The sequence below is a fragment of the Hemibagrus wyckioides genome, linkage group LG25 (assembly GCF_019097595.1).
Source record: "Hemibagrus wyckioides isolate EC202008001 linkage group LG25, SWU_Hwy_1.0, whole genome shotgun sequence".
Classification (NCBI taxonomy): Eukaryota; Metazoa; Chordata; class Actinopteri; order Siluriformes; family Bagridae; genus Hemibagrus; species Hemibagrus wyckioides.
The window spans coordinates 18,535,882-18,555,180 of record NC_080734.1 but is presented as its reverse complement, the minus strand read 5'-3'; the positions used below and the strand labels follow the sequence as shown (position 1 = coordinate 18,555,180).

The 19,299-nt window shown below is 38.9% G+C and overlaps 2 non-coding genes across 2 annotated transcripts; one reads left to right on the top strand and one right to left on the bottom strand.

Annotated features, from left to right (window-relative positions):
- Positions 1-27: 27 nt before the first annotated feature.
- trnag-gcc (transfer RNA glycine (anticodon GCC)) lies at positions 28-98 on the top strand. The gene has a single exon. It is a non-coding gene; the product is annotated as a tRNA-Gly (tRNA).
- Positions 99-10,750: 10,652 nt separating this feature from the next.
- On the bottom strand, positions 10,751-10,866 carry LOC131346325 (U5 spliceosomal RNA). The gene has a single exon (XR_009203593.1). It is a non-coding gene; the product is annotated as a U5 spliceosomal RNA (small nuclear RNA).
- Positions 10,867-19,299: the final 8,433 nt, after the last annotated feature.

Here is a 19,299-nt window from a genome sequence, read left to right as displayed (position 1 = left end):
ATATTACAAAACTTTAGGAACACGCACGCATTGGTGGTTCAGTGGTAGAATTCTCGCCTGCCACGCGGGAGGCCCGGGTTCGATTCCCGGCCAATGCAGCAGAAATTATTTTTCGTATAACTTATATAAGCTACATTTATTTACACTTTTCCCCATTATGTGTATCACAACGTCCTGACAATAGCTATAACCGAAGAGATCCTCTGTAATGTAGATAATCTTAACACGGCAGAGATATTTCCACACGTTTGGCAATTATGAAACCTGCCCTCATCCCTCTTCATGCAGTCATTTGATTCAATTACACTTTCTTATTCTATCAGACTACATCTTGGAATGCAATTTTAACACCTCGCAGTACCATTTTCCATTTCAAGTTGACCACTTTATCACCAATAAACCTGTAGTTTTCAGATACAGTAGATAGATAGATAGATAGATAGATAGATAGATAGGCTTTATTGATCCCATGAGGGAAATTAATGTCGGCTTGTGTGTGAAGCATTATTTTCTTCATTACGAAGGAGTAGAAAATTAACCCAAGTACTTGAGTAACCCAGACGGGGAATCGAACCCTAGTCTCCCGCGGGATACTTTAGCTAAAAATCCCTAAACCGTTTCCCATTCATTTTCAATGGTAGTGCTAAACCACTATGGTTGTAATATACTTTTGGCCACTGGTGGCCGCTGTGTGGCCAACCCTCGTCTTTCGGCGCTCTGAATGGGACTTGGGTTCAATTCCCGGCCAATGCAGCAACATTTATTTTTTGCTTTACTTATAACTTCTACAAGCTTGATTTCATGTTGCACTTTTCCCCATTATGTTTATTACAACCTTCTGATAATAGCCATAACCGAAGAGATCCTCAGTAATGTAGATAATCTTAACATGGCAGAGATATTTCCGCACGTTTGGCAATTATTACATAAGCTCTCATCCCTCTTCATGCAATGATTTGATTCAATTACATTTTCTTATTTTATCAGACTCCATCTTGGAATACCTCTCAGTAACACTTTCCATTACAATTTGACCACTTTATCACCCCTAAACCAGTCGTTTTCAGATCTATCTACGATCTATCTATATTCAGATCTCTTTCAGATCTATGTACGTACGTACGATAGATAGACTTTATTGATCCCATGAGGGAAACATTCTAAGATTCTAAGATTCTAAGTATGGTAGTACTAAACCACTACAGATGTAATATAGTTTTGCATACTGTCTGCTAGGGCTGCATGATTATGACAAAAATCATAATTGTTGATTATTCCCTTGAAATTGTAATTGCGATTATTAATTACGATGATCACAATTTACATTAAATGGTGTTTTGAATAGATTTATACCATTTTTTTATCTTGGTGACTTTTCTATCCTACTTCTATGATGGTAGACTCATCAGAGAGTATCTCCGAGACTTGACTTGAGTAAAACGGTCAATTACCCTACTAGTACTTATAGTGCTGAGAATTCCTTTTTCAATTGACAGAACAGCCGAATGATGGAGTCTGTTCTGGCCCATTGTTCACCTAAGCCATATATTTATTTTACCTTAAATACTGCATTAGTTGAATAAGAGAAAGTCATTATGTTCAGATTGTAATGTCTTAGTGCTTTAACAGTTTATATTTTATTTAGATCTGTCTTTACACACTTTTATGCACCTTGGGTTTGAAATAATATTCAAAAGGGTCCTATATGTCAGGGGTTTTCAGAATCAGAGACAAGGGGCCTCCTTTTTGACACGACATACGTTTGTTAGCCGACTTTTATCAACTGTGTTAACATTAAAACCTAAAAGTTAGGCTATTATCTCAATAATAAGATTGTTGTGTTTTCTGACCTTTTTTTTTTTATTGCTGTCCCGCTCAAGGGATGTATGGTATTTTAGTCACGTGGTGTGAAAGTGGGCTGCGCAAACCGATAGGTAGGACATTAAAGTATCACGAGAGCAGTTCTAGAGCATATTCGAGACCACACTCTCGCGGTATTTGTGTGTGTGCACAGAGAGATGTCAGTCAAGTCATTTCTTTTCGATTCTAATTCTTGATTCTTCTCAGCAACACTTTGCAAACGATCTGATGTTTCTTTATCAGCCCACATGTTCGTGAAATTAACATGACCAGATAGACAAGTGGATAATCGGGGCGTTGATAAGGACACGCCTACAGACTATTACACCTATTAAAAGTCTTTATTCACCCCTCACAACGTAACATGCAATAAACTCCCCTTAAGCACGCAGAATAATGTAAGTAGTTTTTTTTGTAATCGCAGGTTTGAACGATTACATAATCACGGCATCTGTAATCGTAATCGCGATTAGAAAATCGATTAATTGTGCAGCCCTACTGTCCGCTATCTGTAAAAAAGAGCAAGTCTGAGTAATGTCGAGTGTTTGTTGCTCATTACAAAGAATGAAGTAAAATTTATTTTTCATTTCACTTATTTTAATTTATATAAGCTACATTTATTTACACTTTTCCCCATTATGTGTATCACAACCTCCTGACAACAGCTATAACCAAAGAGATGCTCTGTAATGTAGATAATCTTAACATAGCAGAGATAGTTCCACACGTTTGGCAATTATGAAACCTGCCCTCATCCCCCTTCATGCTGTGATTTGATTTGATTCAATTACACTTTCTTATTCTATCAGACTACATCTTGGAATGCAATTTTAACACCTCACAGTACCATTTTCCATTTCAAGTTGACCACTTTATCACCAATAAACCTGTAGTTTTCAGATACAGTAGATAGATAGATAGATAGATAGATAGATAGATAGATAGATAGATAGATAGATAGATAGATAGATAGATAGATAGATAGATAGATAGATAGATAGATAGATAGATAGATAGATAGATAGATAGATAGATAGATAGATAGATAGATAGATAGGCTTTATTGATCCCATGAGGGAAATTCATGTCGGCTTGTGTGTGAAGCATTATTTTCTTCACGACAAAGGAGTAGAAAATTAACCCAAATACTTGAGTCTCCCAGACGGGGAATCGAACCCTGTTCTCCTGCGGAATTCTTCAGCTAAAAATCCCTAAACCGTTTCCCATTCATTTTCAATTGTAGTGCTAAACCACTACAGATGTAATATACTTTCTATCAAACTACAAACATAAAATGTGAAAAGCAATATTAGATGTAAATATTGGCATAATACTGATCATTTCTTACCCGTCAACCCACTGGTATTGGGCCTTCTTTATGCCTGCAGTGCTTTAACAGGTAGCGAATCCCTCATACATGGGCCTCAGTGACTTCTCTGTCTCAGACTGCACTGTTACCCATGAAATGATCATCCAGTTTTCATTCATTACAGCATAAAATGACATGATCCCAGATGACCAGGTGACCTTTCTTTCAAACTTACGGTCCAAGTGGAAAGCTTGTCTAAAGGTGCCCTGCAGCAGTCTTTTGATGGTGAGCTCCTGGTGCTGGTACTCATGCAGTAGACAGTCAGTCAGGTAGTGTGCAGATACAGAGATGCTTTTCCAGCCATCTGAATCACTGTACTGTCTGAATGGAGCTGGCTTAGTTTCCTGTCTAATGAAGTGAGTAATAGTCTTTTGCCCATACTTTCCCCAGCCATGATGTTTTGGCAGTTGAGAAGCCAGGCCAGATTGACACATGATTTGGTTTCACATGTCTGTGGGTAATTTACCTGTGCACCTCGGTTCATCCATTATTGGTTCACAGATGGCCTTCTTGTAGGTCAGTATCACAGGCAACACATTTGTAAATCTTTGGGGAAGTTTTCCAGCCACACTGGGTTGTCAGCATTCCACCTCTTCCGGCAAACTCTGTCTGTCTGTAACACAGTCTGGATGACAACAAGTAATACTGTCCAGTGATGCCGACAATTTCACAAGGTCTCCAAACACCTGCAGAAATAACCTGAGGGTGAACACAACCTTTAAGTGTAGTTGTTCCTCAGCCTCCCCATTCAGTTATCATTCTCTGGCTTCCATGGTCATATCCAGGAAGTTGTGGAGGCGGACAGTTGGTGATGGCTGGACTAAACAAAACAAGAATAAATAAATAGTTAAGCATAAGATTGTGTGTGTGTGTGTGTGTGTGTTGACCGTCTATCTTTACCATGTGCACCAACAAATAGAAATATATTTGTAAAACTTTGAGCTCTTGCTACAGTTGGTGGATGCAGTGGAGGTTGACTGGTCACTGCAGACCTTTCAGGAGAATTTGAACGTATCTCTGACAATACAGAGAATGTTAAACATTTCATTATTGTACACAAAGAAAATAAAGTCAGACTATAATATGGCACACAGTATCTACAATTCAGTCACTGAAATTCAGTTATTCAGTTATATTGGAGTATGGGCTTTTTTTTTTTAATTCTAAAACTGCTCATTATTATTCAGATACCATTTTTAAAGGAAGTTCAAGTTATGTTATATCTGATTTATTATGTAGATATTTTTAAGCACTGCAAATACAGTTGAACCTATACACACCTGGTACTGTGATGGTTGACTCGATGGGCAAAGGACTTGCTGGTTCTGGCATAAGAAACATCAGCTCCCGAGGCAGGGGCACGGGGCTTTTTACAGATGACAGAGCTGATTAAAAAGTTGATTACTTGTAACAGAAACATTGGTGTAAATAATCACATTAGTACATTACATAAATAAATTTGACAAAAAGGTTAAAATTGATAAACTGACATTCAGAAGAAATGTGACACAATTACCATCTACTTCCGAACCCTCCAGTGGAGGTGGAACGGACGGTGAGGGGAGTGTAATAGGTGGTACTGCACCAGGATAATTCTTCACAGTCATTTCTATTTTGCCAAGTATACAAAAAACTGATGTTAGTAAAGACAGAAATCACAAGTTACTTTGCCTGCATATCTCAACCAGATGTACAACACATAATCCAATGTTTTTAACAGTGTATACTCTCCTGTATCTTATGCTAATATCTAAAAATTATGTCACCATTTTATAAATTAATATTTGACAGCAACATGACACACTGTAAACACATGCGTTTAAGTTTTCGTAACCAAAGCAATTCAAGTCATTTTTTTCCTTAGAAAGAGCTTACATAAAATATAAACATCAGTTCGTTTCTTGTTTACGTTTCAGTTAATTAAAAACAACTTACCAATTAGCGACGTCCGCCTCGCGTGCACACCGTTTGTCTCGCTTCGTCGCTCCACCAATCAGAGCGAAGAAAGACGCCGGTGGGTCACACAGCGGCCACTAGTGGCCAAAAGTATATTACATCCGTAGTGGTTTAGCACTACCATTGAAAATGAATGGGAAACAGTTTAGGGCTTTTTAGCTAAACAATTTCAAGTCTTAGACCTCGGTTCGATTCCCGGCCAATGCAGCAATAATTTTTCTCACTACTTATAACTTAACTTAAAAATAATTTTATGTTGCATTTTCCACCACTATGTTTATCACAACCACCTGACAGCAGCTATAACCGCGGAGATCCTCAATAATGTAGATAATCTTAACACGTCACATCAGAGACTTCAATTATTACACCTGCTTTCAGCCTTCTTCATGCAGTGATTAACTTAGACTTTCTTTTTGTCCTGCCAGACTCCATCTAGGCTCAGTTTCATCGCATCTCAGTCACAATTTTTCATTTCAGTTTGACCACTTTATCACCACTAAACCAGTCATTTTCAGATACAGTATAAAGATTCTGAGTACGGTAGTGCTAAACCACTACGGATGTAATGTAGTTTGGACCACTAACACTTTGTGGCACTTTTTCATTGCATACGGTGTTTCATGTTACATTGAGTCTCTGAAACTCTTTGTCTGTGATGGTTCTGATGGCCCACTGCCCTTCACACTTTAATTAATCAATCAGTCACTCCTAATGATAAACCACTAGGTGTGAAGATAACCTGATCAAAGACAACCCGTCTCTGCAGGACAAGTTGGCACTAAAGAAGGAGGAGCTTGTCAGGGGAAACACTCTTGCTGTGGTCCGTCAGAGAGGGGGTGATGCCTCTGACAAAAGAGAAGTCTTTGGTGAATACAGTTATGCTTCCTTTATAATGGGGGCAACTTGTGTCCCAGGGACACGGATGTACAAACTGCAGTAATACCTCTGGAGCCAGATGCAGTCAGACTGTCCGCCCATGCCTGCCTCAAGTGCAAAGTCCAAGCCAACGGGCCGGTTGTTTATTTTTTTGCTTGTATAAAAGAATTATTTGCCATTGTGTCTGGTAGTATGAGTAACAACGTAGCTTGTTTTACATGTACGCTATTCTTCAATTAACACAGGTGTATATTTTAAGAAATCCAAGTACAGTGAAAACGCAGATTGCTAATTCTTGCCTTTCGATAACAGGAATGGAAGACGACGATGATGAGTTAGAGTGTGCAATGCTGAACATCTCCCCCTCCAAGCTACAGTTGCAGTGTAAGTATTTTTTCTGTACTGACTGCATGTCATGAATTGATCCAAATGGATTTTCATTTTGTCAAATATCTTAAAAAATATGCTGTACATGTTAATGTGCTGTGTGTTAACCACTAGCTACACCACCACCACCACCACCGTCATCATCCTCAGCTGCTGAACTGGGACAGTCTGCTGGATCAGGTTTTTACACATTAGGTTCAGTACTGGAGCACAGCTCTGTTGAATTGTCAATCAGCGATGAAACGCCAAAAGCAGCAACATATGACTTTTTAGGAATATTTACAGGAATGTAAATATTTTAATTTGTTTCTTAACTAAGGGTGTTTGTTTATGCATGAAAGACAATTATTAAAGTAATGATCAACATTTTCATGTAAGTACATATTAATGTTGCTGCTGTCTCTCTGCACTTGATATTACAGAATAATGATTCAACACGCACAGTTTTTTGCTTTTTCTATTCTAAACCCCAGCGGTTTGGTGGATGTGTCTCTGACGAACGTCCTGTGCAAGAAGTGATTTATTTTACATTTTCAGGTACAGGGTTAGTTTGGAATAAAAGTTTGTTTAACAGAGGAAACGGAGTCTCACATTTAAATTTTATTCACAAATAAAACATTAACAGTGAACATTTTTGACTTTATAAAATGATTCTCTCAAGCCTTGGTGATCGGCCCCTATTAAACAATAAATAAAGTAAGACCTTTTTTATATACATAGTTTAGTAACCTACTATTCTTTTTGGCAGAATTTATCATTATAATTAACTTAATTATTTCCTGGATGTTGTATCACCATAGTCCCGAAATGTAGGAAATGGGATTTAAATCAAAAATATTTTCCCCCATTTTGTGTCTCTCTCTCACACACACACACTTCTCAAACCAAAGTTACACCCTTGCAACAGAGTCTCTAGATCAGGGTTCCTCAGATCTTTCCCTGGAGGGCCAGTCCACTGCAGAGTTTAGCTCCAACCCTGATCACACTCCCCTACCTGTGATTGTGGGCCAGATTTCAGGATCTCTGCTCTGGAGTTTACATACAACCCCTGGCAAAAAGTATGGAATCACCACTCTTGGAAGATGTTCATTCAATTGTGTAGAAAAAAAACAATCACAGACATGCCACAAAACTATTTTCATTTAACATTCCAACCTTCTGGCTTTATGAAACACTTACAAAAATAAAAAAGAAAGAAAATTATAGTCAATTGCAACTGTTTTTTCTGAGGAAAAAAATATTGAATCGCTCAGTTCTGAGGAAAATATTATGGAATCACCAAACAGAAATACCACTAGTACTTTGTTGCACCACCTCTGGCTTTTATAACAGCTTGAATTCTCTGAGGCATGGACTTATCGACAAACAGTGTTCTTCATCAATCCGGCTCCAACTTTCTCTTATTGCAGTTGCCAGATCAGCTTTGCAGGTTGGAGCCTTGTCGTGGACCATTTTCCTTAATTTCCACCATAGATTTTCAATTGGATTGAGGTCTGGACTATTTGCAGGCCATGCCATTGACATTATATGTCTTTCTTGAAGGAAAGTTTTCACAGCTTTTGCCCTATGGCACGATGCATTATCATCCTGAAAAAATGATGTCATCATCACCAAACATCCTTTCAATTGATGGAATAAGAAAAGTGTCCAAAAACTTGTGCATTTATTGAGGATGTAATGACTGTCATATCTCCCATACCTTTACCTGACATACAACCCCATGTGGAAATTTGCATGTTTTCTTCAGGCAGTTGTCTTTATAAATTTCATTGGAACGGCACCAAACAAAAGTTCCAGCATCATCATCCTGCCCAATGCAAACTGGAGATCCATCACTGAATATCGCTCTCATCCAGTCATCCACAGTCCATGATTGCTTTTCTTTAGCCCACTGGTTTAGATGTTTATGATGGTTTTCGTTTGGCTTTTCTGTACGTAAATCCCATTTCTTTTAGGCGATTTCTTACAGTTCGGTCACAGACGTTGACTCCACTTTCTGCCCACTTGTTCCTCATTTGTTTTGTTGTGCATTTTCTGTTTCCAAGGCACATTGCTTTAAGTTTTCTATCTTGACGCTTTGATGTCTTCCTTGGTCTTCCAGAACGCTTCCCTTTTACAACCTTCCCATTCGATTTGTACTTGGTCCAGATTTTAGACACAGCTGACTGGGAACAACCAACATCTTTTGCAACACTCCGTGAAGATTTACCTTCTTCAAGAAGTTTTATAATCCTCTCCTTTGTTTCACCTGACATCTCTCGTGTTGGAGCCATGATTTATGTCAATCAGCTTGGTTCAACAGGCCCTGTCCACACGAACGCGGGTATTTTTAAAACCGCAGCTTTTTTTATGCGGTTTGTCCGGTCGCCCACACGCAAACGCAACATCCGGTCACTGAAACCGAACATTTTTGAAAACTCCTGCCAGGGTGAAGGTTGTAGCGTTATCGTGTAGACAGCGAAACCGGGGATTTTTTTGGCTTGTGAAGGGTTGCCAGATCGGATTGAAGACAACCACAGCTTAAAACCCGCCCATTAAAAAAATACATTATAACTAATACAACAACAACCTGAACCTGAACCTTATTGGCTAAACTGAACCATATAATTAAAACACCAACATTACACATTATACTTTATTTATTCGTTTGAATAGAAAATTAATAAAATATCATGTTTATAGTCAAAAATCAAAAACCAGCCCAGATTTTATCAACCCACCCATTTTTTTCCCGGTGAGACGTGACCAAAAGAAGCCCAATTGGGCAGAAACCCGCCCAATCTGGCAACACTGCTTGTGAAGTCGGCTTCTCAGGCTTCTGATTGGCCAACATGGCTTTACGGTTGAGATTATATCGCCACCTGTTGGTTTTGCATGCTCTTGACAGCGTTTCAGACCACGTTCTTGATTTTATGTGATTTTATGTGATTTTATGGACGTCCAAATTCCCCCTTAATTTTGTTGAAAAAAAAACAAACAAAACAAACAAACACACCTTTAAAACACAAGGTGCATCCTATCAAAAGACTCTCATCACCCCCCCCCAAATTTTAATACCCATATTCTATTTTTTTAGTGCTTGAAAACAGAATACAGAAAATAGTGAATAACAACTGAACAAGCAAACATAATATCAGAAAATATCAACTGAAAAAAGGAAACATAGTAATGAGAAAATAGCAACCAAACAGAAACAACTCAAAACAGAAGGAAGAGAAAACAGGGACAAAAATCACAAACAAAATTTTTAAGGCTTTTTTGTTCTGTGACAACTAATGAAAGGTATTGCTTAAATTCTTTAAAAAAAAACAAAAAACAAAACAGCAAAGTATTTAGATATGTGAATGTGGAATAACAGAATTAGGTTCATTATGAAGAAATGATGTTTTACAGCAGGAGTGTAAATCAATAAATCCCAACACAACGTCCTTCCAAGATAAAACACTGTTATTCTCAATTTTATATCTAAAAAAATTCAAGTACATCTTGGCAAAACGTTGTTGTAAATAAACAATTCCAAAAAATAAATGAACAACAGTTTCGTCAAAAGGCATCACAGAAAGAGTGACTGGAGGAAATATCACCTTTAAACTTTTTTTTTTTTTTTTTAAATAAATGGCTTGCTGGATAATATTAAGGAATTATTTTGTAGGAAATTTCTTCCACTACCCGTATTCTATTAAATCGATAAAATTACATGAGTTTGACGTCATTTGCCAGCGACCTTAGTAAAACCTGTTTGTTTGCTAAAATGAATACACTAAAACGCCAATAGAGTATATGGTGCAGGAAGCGGGGATTTCTGGAGATTTTTTCATCAAACATTGCACATATACATCCATCCATCCTTCTATACCCGATTTATTCCTAATTAGGGTCAAAGGGATCTGCTGGAGTCTATCCCAGCACACATTGGGTGAAAGGCAGGGGTACACCCTGGACAGGTCACCAGTCCATCACAGGGCCACAGATATAGACAGACAACCACACACACTCACACTCACTCCTATGGGCAGTTTAGAATTACCAATCAACCTAATGTACATGTTTTTAGACTGTGGGATGAATCCCAGAGTAAACCCACGCAGGCACGTGCAGAACATGCAAATTCCATAGAAAAAGAGCCCTGCCTGTTCGAACCCAGAACCTTCTCGCTATAAAGTAACAGTTTTTTCAGCAATTTAACAGAGCCGTGCATCCGTGATATCAAGAAAATTAACAAATAACAGAGAAATACAAGATCACTTCCCATATGATCGCCATTTTCGATATCTTTTTCTATTTTTAACCACAACAGGAAGCCCCGCAACGAAGCGGGGCATCAAAAAATTAGTTTATACTCATAGTGTTCCTCCCCACGGAAATCTTTAGTAAAAGGCGAAAGATTTATACGATATGAAGAGAAACAAGAGTGTATTGCTGATCTCTTGTAGCGGACCACGACCGCACTCACAACAACACAAAACCCAATGACGGTAGCCAAAACAAGATGCACTAAAAACACCATGTTTAGCTATATATTAAAGATAGCTGATCTATATCTATATCTAATATTACTATTCATGTTTTTTAATTGTATAAATAAAAATAATTAGATAGTTCATGAAGCGTTCACACGCAGTGCATTGTGGGAGGTACGTCATGGTTTGCTCACGTGTTTCTCCAAACGCTGGAAAGGCACCGCCCACTGAAACCCCACATAAACAACACCGGGACGTGAGTGCCGAGGGGTTTAACCCTTTCATGCCCAGCGTTCACACATACCGACTTCATGATGTTTAAGGATGTTTTTAGGGGAAACTATAAGATGAATCACGTGAGACTATTCATGAAATATAACATGATCATCATTTTCCTTTTGCGATTCTCAGTGCAAGATACACCTGGAACATCTGTACAAACCTCCTACACAAAATCCCCAGATGAAGCGGAAATAGTGGGAATAGTGCCATGAAAACATTTTGGACATGAACAATTCGTTCATTTTTATATAATTGTTTTAAATGTTGTAAATAATTAATTCACCAAAAATTCGACATTCATAAGAAGAAATAAAATTTAATAGATCTACTGATTTAAGTCACATAATAAGACTCCTAAATTCCAAACTGACTATTGACTTATAGAATAGATTGAACACTTTAATAAACATAAATTTCAACCACACACACACACCTTTTTTATTATTAATATTTTATAAATAAAGTGGAAATGTAGTGTTTTTATCGCTATCTTCTGCATTGGTATAAGAAATTCAGCTCCTAGATAAAATGAGGTGACAGCCTTTTTTGGTAAATGTGTAACCTAACACACACACACACACACACACACCCAGCAGAAAGTTGCACCAGTAAAATGTAAACTCTGTCACGGGATAGATAAGTGAAAGTAATTCCAATTTTCAGATTACTAATAAAAAATGAATAGTTGCACTAATAAGAATAGTTTTAACATGGTTATAACCTTGATTTTAAAATTTTATCTTACACCTTAATGCAATATTTGTGAATTTACAGAACTTTACACACTCTTATTTAGGATGTATTGTAAGTGTCTGCGCTTCAACCAAAAGTCTTTACTATACTAATTTGAAACCAGTTCCTCTCACTGTATTGTTTAGGAGTGAGTTTACACCCTGACTTACGTTGGGCCGGTGCAACTGGCTGCGTTTTCAGTCACTGATGCTTGTACAAATTAAGGTCACTGCTGCCTCTGCTACACACTTGTCTTTGTTATAAAATGTTTCATGACAGCTACAGGTTTTTCTCTACATGCCAATATGTTTACAGATAATACAGATAATATATGGTTTAGCTACATAAATGCACAACATATAGTCAAAAGTATATGGACACCCATATGTACTTGCTGACAGACTTACTGCAGACTAACATACTGAGACTACACAATCATCAGCACTATTTCTGCAGCCTACTCGCTGGTACGGCACACTAATCAGCGCTATTGGGAACTTTCAGTGACAGTGAGCATCTACTTTTTTTTAAGTACCTCATTATGCTAATATCTACACCGATCAGGCATAACATTCTGAGCAGTGAGAGGTGAAGTAAATGAGAGTGATGATCTCCTCATCATGGCACCTGTTAGTGGGTGGGATATATTAGGCAGCAAGTGAACATTTTGTCCTCAAAGTTGATGTGTTAGAAGCAGGAAAAATGGACAAGAAAATGGGGCGAGTTTGACCAGGGCCAAATTGTGATGGCTAGACCACTGGATCAGAGCATCTCCAAAACTGCAGCTGTTGTGGGGTGTTCCCGGTCTGCAGTGGTCAGTATGTATCAAAAGTGGTCCAAGGAAGGAACAGTGGTGAACCGGAGACAGGGTCATGGATGGGCCAAGGCTCATTGATGCACGTGGAGAGAGAAGGGTGGTCTGTGTGGTCCGATTGCTCAAATTGCTGAAGTACTTAATGCTGGTTCTGACAGAAAGGTGTCAGAATACACAGTGTATAGGCATCCCCCATATGCAGTTTGTTGTGTATGGGGTATGCCTTGACGGGTCAGGGCTGCTTCGGCCATGGTGGCATGCAGCTCCATAATGATGTTGAGCTATCTCTAGCACACAGACAGAAATAAAGAGTCTAAAAATTAATTCTAATTTAAAGAGTTATTTTGAGTTGAAAGTTTTTTGACTCTGACAAGAAGCCATTGTAATAATATGAATAAACAGCTCTCTCTCTCTCTCTGGCCTTAATATAAAACAGTCTGTGCTTTAATAAAACTTTATTTCTTTCTTGTTTTCAATATAGGACAGAACTACAGCAGTATCAGGCCTTGACACAGAATTATAACAACTGCAGCAATAAAACTACTGCAATGGGCAGAAACAGAAGTGCAGAGTCAAATACTTTTAAAACATTAAAAAAAAACAAAAAAAAAAAACAATAAAAAACTGTATTTTACATATCAAACAAGTAAATCTTTTATCAACAAGTTCACTACTGTAATGGCAGCCCTGAAGATTCAGACTCAAGCTTTAATTTTTCCTGGTTTCTGGAAGCAGTGTTTATTCTTCTTTTTCCACAGGCGGTCTGTCTCCTGAAACTATTGGGGAAAGAGCTAAAAGAGTGATGCAGCAGACTTTCATATCCTCATATAAACCTGCAAATCTAGCTTTTATTAACGGTCATCTTGAAAACATTGCACAGGGAATCTATACTTCATTATAGCACCAGCATGCACTTGGCCATGTCCTGATCAGTGTATATGTCCATCTCTGATCCTGCTGCCCTTCACCTTGTATCTGACCCTGTATCTGACTGACCTGAGCCTGTATCTGACTGACCTGATCCTGTATCTGACTGACCTGAGCCTGTATCTGACCCTGTATCTGGCTGACCTGAACCTGTATCTGACCCTGTATCTGACTGACCTGAGCCTGTGGACACGGTGATACAGAGTTAAGAGTCTGGGTTAATACAGAGTTAAGAGTCTGGGTTAATACAGAGATAAGTGTAAACACAGAGTGAAGGTATACATTTCATCATGATGAAACTGAACACATGAGCTTAGTGCTGCTAGCGCACGACTACAATAACGCTATGCTATGATGCTAATGGTTGTACAATGATACACTTTTCCAGTTCATTAAAATACTCTTTAGCATAATAACAAGAGGTTCGACACGATACTACAATAGACACACATATAAGAAGCTTTAAACGTATTAATTAAATCTTCCCACTTGCTCAAACACTAACCGGCAGAGTCGCGCGTCAGTGACGTCACTTTACTGATTGGCTAGAGAAGGGCAGTAGGTTGAGAAGCAGTGGATCAATGGCGACTTTTATCCCGCCCCCTAATCTGCATAAAAGTCTAGCATGCTGGAAAGAACAAACTAGCAACCTCGTAATTCACGTGTATTATTTTTTTTTACGAGCACGATAATTTTCTAGCGAGTACGATATTTTTTTACGGGCACGATAATTTTCTACGAGTACGATATTTTTTTACGGGCACGATAATTTTCTACGAGTACGATATTTTTTTTACGAGTACGATACTTTTTGACGCCATACGGCTCTTCCACTCCAACCTTAACACACCATGTCTTCATGGAGCTCTGTGCTTTGCGTGCAGGACATGAGCATAGATTTTGTTTGAACACTAAATAAATAAATTAGGGGAAACAAACCAGCTTTTGTTATATTAGCAATGGCATTCCATAATCTCCCTCTGTTTATATAGCTTTGTATCTATCTACCCATCCAGCCAGACTTCTGTCTAATCTCTTCTTTCCATCATTTACAAGCAAATGATTGTTTCATTAAAACAAATTACACAAGCGTAAGTCCAAACAAATGCACACTGTAATTAATTAAACGTATTCACATAACCTATTGTGAGGTTTTAACATGCCACTGTAGTGCAGCTGGCAGCACGGTGGTTAGCACTGTTGCCTCACCGCAAGAAGGTCCTGGGTTCGAATCGTGGGTCAGGCTGGGCCTTTCTCCCTGTGCCTGCATGGGTTTATTCCGGGTACTCCGGTTTCCTCCCACAGTCCAAAAAACATGTACATTAGGTTGATTGGTAATTCTAAATTGTGTGTGGTTGTTCGTCTATGTGTGGCCTGGCGACTTGTCCAGGGTGTACCCCTGTCTTTTGCCGTATGTTCGCTGGGATAGGCTCCTGTGACCCTAGGAATAAGTGGGTATAGACAATGAATGAATGTAGTGCAGCTGAGGTAAACATAGCGTTGATTTGACACTATGAGGATGTTCACGCTGGATGTCTTGATTCCATTGAAGCTTCACGTCGCCTCAGAGAGTTTAGATACCCGACAACAGATAAATCTAAAATAAAATTGGGCCAGATGTCTACAGAAGACGATGTGACGCTTCTTCCAGTGTATCAGCAACAACCTTGTTGCTGATAATAATGGGAACAATCACAATACTCACACAACTTCTTATACTAATAGTTAAGGCTGAATTGCAATGAATTAGCTATCTAATATATATCTATATCTATATATCTAAACGAATTAGCTATATCTAATATATTTTATTTTTTAAACTCGCTTTCTGACCAGCAATTTAATCTGTAAAATCAGTTGTGAGTCAATAGGTGGGCGAAACCAACTTGCACAATGGAGGTAATAGTACTAAAAAACCACTTAAAAATACAAAAAAGTATCTGATTTATTAAATTGACAATTGGTCCAAAACACAAATAATGTTTAAAAGTAAATTATTCATATATGTGTTTTAGTTGATCATAGAATAAAAGTATTAAATGGGTTGTAATTGCTAGTTCGGATAATGTGGGCGGTTCCTACAACTCCCATCGACCTGGAAACCACACCCCTGGTACAGTCATGCTGGAACAAGTTTGGGCCTGTTAGTTCAAGCCGAAGGGAAACTGTAACGCTGCAGTATACAAAGACATTTTAGATAATCATGTGTGTCCAACTTTGCGGCAAAGAACCACAGATGGAGGTCATAGTCAGATGTCCACAAACTTTTGGCCCTATAGTGTTCAGCTACACATACTGAAGCTGTCAACATCACTCAAAGTTTAAAAAAGAAAGTTTCTTATCTGTACTCAAAACGCAAACAGTGACATCATTTGTACTTTTTGTTACTGGACCTCTTTAGAAAAACAAGTCAGTCGTGACAATTGGTGACGAGCCTGCATAGCTCGAGATTTATTTTATTTAGCTGTTTGCTATGAGGACTGTTCCATTACCTGCAGTACTGCTACTCACTGTGTGATTTCTGGACCATTTTGTGACTTTGGGGATTAATGATCATTCAGCTACAAGAGCATTAGTGAGATCAGACACTGATGTTGTAAGAGTGAGGAGGTCTGGGGTTCAGTCAGTGTTCCAGTTCATCCCAAAGGTGTTCTGTGGAGTCAGAGTCAGGGCTCGGTGCAGAACACTCCAGTTCTTCAAGGAGCATACAAAGATATCTGAATATGTGGCAACAATTTGGGGAAGATGCACATATGACAAACAGAGGTCTACCCCTGTGTGCAAGTGTGACTTGTTTACAACCTGCCTAAGTTCTCCAACACCACCCCATTGCTGCACTGCCTCCACTGGCTTCTAATAGCTGCATGCATCAGATTCAAAACACTGATATTGTTTTGAAGAAAAAAAAAGACAAAATGGGCCAGCACCCTCTTAATTCAAATCTTATCACTCCTCACACTGCACCTCACTTCCTTAGATCTTCTAGCACTGCTTGACTTGTCCCACCATCTCTCAGGGTACAAGGTAGGTAAACATCTAGCCTCTTTTCTGTTCTGGCATCTAGGGAGTGCAATGAACATCCCCTAGATGTCCGAACAGCCGAGTCACTGACTGTCTGCAAGCTATATTTCCATAGTCTGTGACCTAGTGAACCAGTATTGAGCTATTCATTGATAGAGGCCTCTAAGCACTTTTGTATGACTTTTTTGGGCATCTGCCAAAAGCCATAAATGTAAATGTGTGTGATGATCAGTTGTCCATAAAGGTTTGGCCATATAGTGTGCATTCTTGTTTTTACTGAGGATTATGGAGCTGGATCACAGTGAAGTTCATTATCTTTGATGAGGCCAGATTTAAAATACCTGCAAGGTGACACTGGGGCAGAAACTTCATAGGCCTTGTTTTGACTGTCTGCTTTTTCTCTTGAGTCGTTCAGAAGAATGCAGATTTTGCCTTATTACACACCATCTGGCAAACCGGTATACACTTCATGAAAAATGATTTCATCTCAGGGGCCAAACTACTGAAAGATGTGCAAAAAAGTACAAAAAGTGCTAACCTGCAAAAGTCAACTTATTTTTAGCAAAAGCTTTTTGATTGAATGTCAGGACAAGGACACACAATGTCAATGATGTAATGACATTTTTTTTTTGCATGTGGTCATGTCACATGTGTGTGGTCTGGGCTTCACATTGGAGTGGTGAGCTAGTTAAAGTATATCCTGATTGAAATCCAATGAAAGTAAAACAATTTAAATAAAGGAAATTTAAGATTAACTGCAAGCATAGGTCCATCCCAGTGTTGCTATCAACGGAGAGATAGTTGAAAGGGTGGAGCATTTTACATACCTGGGCATTACATTGGATGATCATCTCAATTTTAATCAGCATACTCTAGTGCTGTCACAGAGACTTATAGTTCTCTGTAAACTCAGGCAGAGGCGGTTCTTATGTATGGTGCCATTTCTTTCTTTTATATGCTTACAGCTGAACAAACTTCAAAAATACCTAGTTTGGCTAGTGGAATTATTGGTATTCCTACTCCTGTTATCAGACTGTGTCACTTCAGCCACGCTTCGGAAAGCACATATAATCCTAAATGATCCAGATCACCCACTCCATCAATATTTCATTACCCTTCCATCTGGTTGTAGGTATAGACTACCTACATTGATCAGGCATAACATTATGATAATAGACAGGTGAAGTGAATAAGACTGATGATCTCCTCATCATGGCACCTGTTAGTGGGTGGGATATATTAGGCAGCAAGTGACCATTTCGTCCTCAAAGTTGATGTGTTAGAAGCAGGAAAAATGGACAAACGTAAGGATTGGAGCGAGTTTGATGAAAGGCCAAATTCTGATGGTTAGACCACTGGATCAGAGCATCTGATCCCGGTCTGCAGTGGTCAGTATTTATCAAAAGTAGTCCAAGGAAGGAACAGTGGTGAACCGGTGACAGGGTCATGGACAGCCAAGGCTCATTGATGGACGTGGAGAGAGAAGGCTGGCCCGTGTGATCCGATCCAACAGATGAGCTACTGTTGCTCAAATTGCTGAAGAAGTTAATGCTGGTTCTGAAGGAAAGGGGTCAGAATACACTGTGCCATCACAGTTTGTTGCGTTTTGGCAGCTAAAGGAGGACCAACACAATATTAGGCAGGTGATCATAATGTCCTGCTTGATCAGTGTATGTATAGGAGGACTAACTATAGTAAGAGTTTTGTTCCTATAGCTATATGTGCTTTAAACATATAGGAAATCAGCCATAAACTTGTGCTCTTGCATGTATTGTGACAAGTTCATATGTAATGTGTAGTTCTCTGTGAAAATTAATTTCATATCTATCTATCTATCTATCTATCTATCTATCTATCTATCTATCTATCTATCTATCTATCTATCTATCTATCACCATTTAGGTTTTTTGTGTGTGTAATGAATGTTGGTGTCACAAAAATAACAGTATTTCTGCAAAATGTGATTTTTGCCCATAAAATTAGACAGGAATCATAATTACATTTAAATGGTATAGGCTAAAGTCCTATATTACAGCAAAGTTTGGTGATTGCCACCCCTCACCCCCCACACCCTGCTTTAATGTACACTATATTGCCAAAAGTATTCACTCACCCATCCAAATAATCAGAATCAGGTGTTCCAATCACTTCCATGGCCACAGGTGTATAAAATCAAGCACCTAGGCATGCAGACTGTTTTTACAAACATTTGTGAAAGAATGGGTCGCTCTCAGGAGCTCAGTGAATTCCAGCGTGGAACTGTGATAGGATGCCACCTGTGCAACAAATCCAGTCGTGAAATTTCCTCGCTCCTAAATATTCCACAGTCAACTGTCAGCTGTATTATAAGAACGTGGAAGTGTTTGGGAACGACAGCAACTCAGCCACGAAGTGGTAGGCCACGTAAACTGACGGAGCGGGGTCAGCGGATGCTGAGGCGCATAGTGCGAAGAGGTCGCCAACTTTCTGCAGAGTCAATCGCTACAGACCTCCAAACTTCATGTGGCCTTCAGATTAGCTCAAGAACAGTGCGCAGAGAGCTTCATGGAATGGGTTTCCATGGCCGAGCAGCTGCATCCAAGCCATACATCACCAAGTGCAATGCAAAGCGT